Below are 7,743 nucleotides of genomic sequence, written 5' to 3'. Positions count from 1 at the left end.
ATTTCAATAATGAGGCCTTTTAAAAGAAGCATCACTTTTCACAGCACATGGCACAGCTCTGTTGACCCTCAAGCACTGCTCGGCTGGGAGAAGCACAGTTCAAACGAAACTTTAGCCATAAAACTTGGGCAAGTGGGAGGCTGTGTAAAGTCTGTGATTAATTAGCAGTTAGCAATATTGAAATGCAGTGAGAAGGGAAATAATTGGTTCTGTGCGGAGATTTTGGAACCCCTGTTTGTGGTCTGGATGACAAGATATATCACAGGCAGGATCCCCTCCTCCTTCTGTCTGATTTTTTTGAGATTTTATACAATCCTCTAACTTCTTAAAGTCACTTTTGGCTTATCCTGGAGAGGTTTAAGAGGTATTTCCCAAATAATTTCTTAACCTCCTAACTTACTGAAAGGAATACATATGAACGAGAAATTCTGGGTAAAATAATTTTTTTATCCCAGACAGAAAAAAAAAAAAAAAAAAAAAGAAATCAAAAGTAGTTGCCAAAACTAGTCTAGACGGGCTAGTTTTCTCACAAAAACACCTAAGTAGCAAATAGCAGGTAACTGGAAAATGATGAGCTGGTAGCCTGCTCCTGCTCACCATAACTGTTCCTGGGAAGAGCTACAGAGAGCTGAGCTTTGCCTCCCTTTTCTCTGTGGCCAAGGGATTTGTCAGCCTTGGTGTGAGAGAATGCAATTCCATTAATTGCCATTTGCATTTGATTACACCAAGACTGAAGTTGGTCCATGGTGTTTTATTGTGTTCTTTTATTTGATTTTGTTTTGTTTATTCTTCCTATACCATAGACCTGACCAGCTGAAGCATACAGTATGTACCAATTTACAGTAAACTGTCTTTGCTCTGCTCTGTAATGGATGGAAACAATTCCAAAGTCAACGGTATTTGTGAAGAAATACAATCATTCTAAACCAATCTTGTAATGCCCTTTTGAAAAATGATACTTAAAACTACTTTTATGATTCGATTTACAAGTCACAGATTTTTGCAAGAAACTTGACTTTAAGTCAGTCACACACCTTATAAACTATGCAGAGCCAGTTCACAAATGGTTTTACAGTTCCATACACTCCCTGGAGGAGCCATCTCCTTCCTGCTGGCCAGACACATTGCCTTGAAACGGCTGCCAACTTTTTAAGAGTTCCTTTTTGTCTATATTCTTCTCATAGCAGCATTCATGGCCCCAGCCCAGGTTCATAAGGAACAAAGTGTAAAATTAATCAGTGGATTGATGCACTGTTTAGAATAAAAACAGCCTAGTTTTGGCTAAATTTTCTGCCCTTCCAGCCAAAACAGTGCATGTGTGTACATGAAATGTAATTTAGTTTTTCGTTTGCTGCCTTTTGACTTTCCCCTAATTCCTTTTCCTTTTGCCTCTTATTGAGTCTCCTCTTGTCTGAGTAAGCTTAACCCTGTAGTGCCTGGTCTGTGGAGCACTGAACAATTGAAGGGACCCTGTAGGTGGGCCCTGGGATGGAAACAGGCTTCATTAGCCCCTGGAAGGGATATGACAATATGCAGGAAAAGGGCCATGTGAACTCAGCAAGCCACAAGTAAAGCCTTTGGTAGGTAAAATCTACCTGGGGTTTTAATGACTTGTAAAGCCCTGAGAAAACCTCTCACTTTGATATTTATTGCCTTGAATGTCTTCCAACTGAACTTTATCTAAAACATAGCTCAGCTCTTTTGGGCGTGTGCATGCCTTGGTTGGAGCTGTTAACACACAATGAGTTCTGCACCTCCATGGACAGAAACCACAACCCATTCACAATGAGAAGGAACTCGAGACTTTGTGTTACAGGGCTTTAGTGGACAAACGCACATTCACACTTTAAAATAGCACTAGCAAATATTAATCAAACATCTTGAAACAGAATGTCTGAAGCAGGTTAGGGTGGGCTGATGGATAATTGCATACATCAAACAGACTCCAATGAGCCCTTTGCAGCCAGGGGAAAGTTGACAACAGCTGTGTTGGTAACCTTAATTTCAGAAGTAGCTGGTCTGGGAAAAAGTTAATCATATTTTAGGCACTGCCTACCACCACTCAATCTCATTTCTATCACTCTCAAAGTCATGTATTTTTAAAAATACCAAAAGCAATTTAAAAATACATCTAACAGTAATCACTTCATTGGAAACAACACACTGCAATAACATGAAACAGCAGCTACTTTCCTGTGAAGATTTATGAGACACACTAGTTTTCTCATGACTTATGTTATTCCCGCCTTATTGTTTTGTCAGCATTGGATATGGAAAGTGGATGATATGTGAACACTCTCCAGCACTAGAAAGCTTCAGACTTTTGATTAGATAGCAAAATTGAAAAAGTGAGTCTGCTTTCCCTGTTCAATCTCTGTGATTTAAATTTCAGTATAACAAAGATGCCTAAGCAGTGAGCTGCCCTCTCCAAAACCCACACTTGGCTCTCACAGTTCCCATCTAGATCCTGATTCTGAATTTCCACTGCTTTTTAAATCCAAAGGGATTTTAAATGTCAGATGTTGACTTAGCACTGCAATGAGAGGTAAAATGATAGCAATGGTGAACAAATGAAGACATGAAGATATTTCAGGGCACACCACATTGAGACAAACCTTGTGATCACATCAGTGTGTTTGGCTCACACCATGCCCAAGGAAACTCTGTTCCATGTTTGTGATGGTTGGCTGCTGCTGTCTCCTAGAAATCAACAATGTGAGATGACAGTAGTAGGCCAGAAATTAAAAGCCTGCATGGAAAAAACTCAGTAGTTAATGGGAGAATTTATACCCTGTGAAAGCCTTGAGAATTCAGTCCAGTGTCCATCACTTTGGAGGTGGAAGGCTGCTCAGTGGTACACAGGCTGCCAGCTTTCAAAGTGGCAACAAAAGCTCTGGTTCCTTCGCCCCACATTCCACTGAACCAGAATGTCTGCCCTGCATGCAGATACCAACCTCTGTTAGATACTCAGCATTCCCTTTTACAGACATGCCACTCCTAATTTGCATCTTCTCACACCAAATGCCTGCTACATCTGCAGCAATAATGCAAAGAAAAAGCTCTCTATGGCTTTTAAGACCAAAACAGCCATAGAAGTGAAATATTATTCGTATGTATTACATATATATCTCAAGTAACAGAGAGAAAATGTATAAATAATAAAATGGGGTTTTCTATATGCAGTTTGCCACCCCGGAACATATTACAAAGTGCTTTTATTATAATCAAACAGGAGCCAATAATATAAAACAGCACTATCTGGTACTATTGCTCTTGCTTTCTCACACCTTTTAGTCTACTTCCCCAATGGCACTCCCAATGGCATCTTGTCTGTTGTGTTCATAAATTCATTGTGAGATACTGAAACAAAAAATTATTCTGGAAATGTCATAATTTGGTGTATTCTCTACTGGCATGCCGCATGTCTCAAGTTCCCTTGGGTAGATCTTCTGGCTGCACAACTGACTGACATCTACAAGGTACCCTTACTGATGGGAGACCATAATTTTTTCAGCTAAGGCCATATATTCATTATAATTTGTAGCAATTCAATAAAAATAAGTTGTCTGTATTCCTAACAGAACAGCAATTAATGTATATTGAAATAGTGATTGCTTTGCTGCCGTTTATTAAGAAGTCAAAATTTAATTCCTATTTAATTACACTTCAGTTACTACAATTTATTACCAATAATTCTAATGAGGTAAAGAAAGAGGTGTATTGAGGACTAATGAAAATGTTACAAAGGTTCATTTGCAATTGACACAAAAATTCCTATTTAATTACAATGGAATTACTTCTATATCGTTCACATGGAATGGAATGTGATTCTTGCTGGAGGATCAGCCTGTGCCAGTCATGGGTGTTTGTTCATGATCCTTTGAGCTTCAGCTTCCTGCATTTGGAGTCATGTCTGCTGGAGGTTGATGTGCCAGGATGCAGGAAAGGCAGCTGCTCTGCCTCACACAAAATCTGCTTCTGCACTTTGATGATGTGCAGGGCTACAGGTGCCCAAAGCCCCTGTCCACCCTCAGTGCTTTGTCCCAGGGCCACCAGCTTTTACACAGAGCTCTAAAGGCAGGGTTGTGATCAGACTGGAGGAACTGCAGGAGGAGAGGTGCAGAGGAGGATGTGATGGTAAGTTTCCTCTGCCTTGGGTCTTCTGCAGGGAGGTGGAGGTCAGGGGATGAAATGGAGAACAGGTCTCCTGACCAGCATCCATGTGTGGATCATTTCTGAGGCACAATGAGATGTGAGTGGTTGTGTGTGATGAAGGAGAGACTGAGATGTGTGTAAGAGGGTACAGTGAATTCAACATGAATGTAAAGCTGGACAAAATAGTGGAAAAATGCTGTCTTTGATTTTGGCCTGAGCTAGGCAAGAACTTCACTTTGTAATGGGACTGGTGATGAGGCCTTTTTCTTGGAAGAGCTCTGCTGTGCTCTGTCTTTGGAGGCATCAGGGCTGCAGATCAGAAGATACTGAAGTGAATTGCCCACTGATCTGTGAAAAATTGTTTTCAGAGAAGACTGGGATGTATTAAAAACAAGCCTAACAAGCCTAACAAGAAAGGGTACCAAGCCCCAGGCAGGCTTCTTAAGCCTGGCTCTGAGGGTCTACCTTGTGCTTCCTCAGAAATGAGGATGCAGTTCCTTAAGTAAAACCAAGAGAGTGCATGGGTTTCCTTCCCCTTCCCATCCCCAGGGAAGATAGGCTCTAGTCTAAGTTTAGTCTCACCTTTTGAAAGAAAATTATAGGGTCATTTCTCATTTTGCAAAGCAAGTCCACCTGATAAGGGGGAGTTTGAGAACAGTAATTTTTCATTTGAGCTAGACAGCCTGAAATGTTTGTGGGAAGTGGCCATGTGCTTCCCTTGCTGGCATTAAGGTTTGATATCTAAAATTCCCCTTAAAAGCAATGAGCCAAGTTTGTCCCTGGTGTAAGCTGTTTGCTACATTCACAGGCACCCTGCCAGGGACTGATTTGGTCAGATGTGCCTGATGCCACAGTCCTAACTCAGCAAAAGTATTCCTCTTCTATATGCAGCCCAAGGCACTGGGTATTTATAACACCCACTTACATAGGCCCTCATATTTTCCCTCATTCTAATTTCCCCCTTCTCTTTATTTTCCTATGTGTCTACAACCTTTTTTCATGTCTCTCCAGATGCATTTCCCAGCATAAGATAATTGAAAGTCAGTGAACTGAGTTCCAGGTTATTTTGCTAAAAGATGCCTATTATTTTGATGAAGCAGGTGCACAGAATTAAAAAAAAACCCTCCATAATTGCTACTTTACTCTCAGGCTTCTGCTGCCTAATCTTCTTTGATGTTGGTAGAACAAGCTTTCCATCTCTTCTAGGATGATTACAGGGAACATTGCTCTGTTCCTCCTACAGAATCCAATCCTGATGGATATTAAACCTGGGTTATCAATTAAAGTTTCTTTATGTGCCAAGTGATTAGAGGCAGGATTGTGTGTGATTTGTAGCATAAAGCAAGTTTGAAGTGATTTCTGCCATTAATATTAATTTATCACTGATATGCCTAGTGCTCACAAATGAATGCACAAGGTGAGCATGAGCAATTTAGCACAGTAAACTGGGATTGAAATAAGAACTGAACTGCTTTAATTTTAAACTTTCAGCAGCAATTTTTATAAAGTCTTTTTGATATAATTAACTAAAAAAAAAAAAAAAATAAAAAGGAGAGGGCAAACGGGTAACTAGGTTGCTAAAAGTATGGCTGTAGTACTGACTCTTACCAAAAAGGCTTGCTCTTGCCCTCATATGCTTTCACTTATGGCTCTGGCAAGCTTCAAATCATTAATAAAATTTAGTAAAAATTGTAGTAAAATTTTTGATGCTGGTTGCTAGCTTTTCCATATGCAAATATACAAATATATGCATGCTGAAAGCCTTAAAATGCATGTGGTGGTAAAGAGAGAAAGTGCTTGGGAGAGGGCGCTTGAAACAGGATGTGTACTTGCACAGACTCAGATTTTGGCAGAGTCAGAATCTAAAAAACATCTAACCTCACATCACTCACATCTCAACATCTCTATGGGACTGAGCTTGCTGGGGACATGTACATGGGCATGGCAAGCACTCACAGAAGTGAAACAGTCTCAGAAATGGGCGTCCATTGGCAATATTAGGACCTCACTGCATATGAGTAAATAGTTTGCTTGAAGTGAAGGAGAGGGTAGTGACTGCCTTTTCATCTAGGGTAACACGTTTACACATATTCAAGCACCACTTAATCTTCAGTGTCTGATTGCTTCTCAAAGGGCAGTGAATTTGGGTGGGGAATCATTAAAGGTCTTTTCCAACCTAAATGATTCTGTGATTATTCCTGCCTTGGAGATGGAAAAGATGAGGACAAAAAAGTTAAGTTGCACCAAAAACCAAAAGCAAAGTTGGAATAAAGAATCTCATCAGTGTCAATCCTATGCTTTAGATGGTCCTGAAGTCTAAAGGTCATAGGACCATATAATTGACATAATGGCAAACAGCCACAGTGATGACCATTGCACCTCCGACAAATGAATAGCTGGAAAATGGGATTTAATTAACCCACAATACTAATTACACCGTTCATTCCCGCTTTTAGTCTTTGCAGGAGTATAAATAGTGCTGCCAGGCATTAAGGGCCTGTTTTTTTCCCTCCAAGCATGTGATATTCTTTGCACATACAACATCATTAGGTTCAGGTGGCAAAAGAACCTGATGCTGCACAGCTGTACACAGTCTTCCAATTGGTGTTGTCAAGGTCCTCTTTTCAGCTGTGAACTGTTCATATGACTGGTCTCTAAGACCCAAATTTACTCCTAGAGCTGATGCAGTACCTTTGGCCTCCCTGGAGCTATGTCTGTTTACACCAGCAGTGAACATAGCCATGTGCATGTGGTAACTTGCGGCTTTTGCAAACACTTTCCAATTTCTCCCAAGAAATGCATCTCCTAGTTGGCCACTTCTTCATTTGCATCAGCACATCTTAAATCTGAGTCTTGTTCAGCAAATGCCCAGCTTATTCGTTACTCACATTGTCATAAATCTTACAGAAAAGCAATTATGAGGAAATCATATTTCATACTTTTATGGAATTCCTTAAAGCTGATGAGAGCAGCCAGATGGCTATTTTCATCAATGAACCTTTGATAGAGCATTAGGAAACAGACATGGTGTCTTTTAATAGACCATTATTACCTGCCTTGGGTGCAAGGAGCTCTCATGCATTCTAAAAGTATATTAATGGTAGAGTAAAACACGATTTAGGAATAATATCTCCAGAAAAGGCCTTCTTTTCCCTCTTAAAATGATTTCAAATGGATTTAGCTTTCACTAACTGCTGCACGCATGTTCAGCATGGGAGGCTGGTGAGGTGAAACTACATTTCCAGTCCCTGATATAGAGTCATGAAGCTCCTGCCCTGCACATGAACCACTGCAGGTACTCAGTGTAGGTGCCAAGTGTAGCTCAGGGCTGTGCAGAGGTGGGGGCACTCAGAGCCCAAAGGGAAGACATGGATCCTCTCACAGCAGGAGCAGGCAATGGCACAATAAACCAGCAGAAGACTCTCAGCCTTGCTTTCCACCTTCTTCCCCCTCCAGCTTTCCTGCCCCAGCTGTCAGGCTCCAAAGGGGAAAGATACTAGGGAATGGAGTTATTTCAAGGACAATGGGATTACATATATTTGTGAAGCTAGGAGTGCCATTGCATAGCAGGTTTTGCTATTTCTGACC

Source organism: Oenanthe melanoleuca, chromosome 4A (assembly GCF_029582105.1).
Source record: "Oenanthe melanoleuca isolate GR-GAL-2019-014 chromosome 4A, OMel1.0, whole genome shotgun sequence".
NCBI lineage: Eukaryota > Metazoa > Chordata > Aves > Passeriformes > Muscicapidae > Oenanthe > Oenanthe melanoleuca.
The sequence above is the reverse complement of the archived record's forward strand: the minus strand, read 5'-3'. Positions refer to the sequence as shown.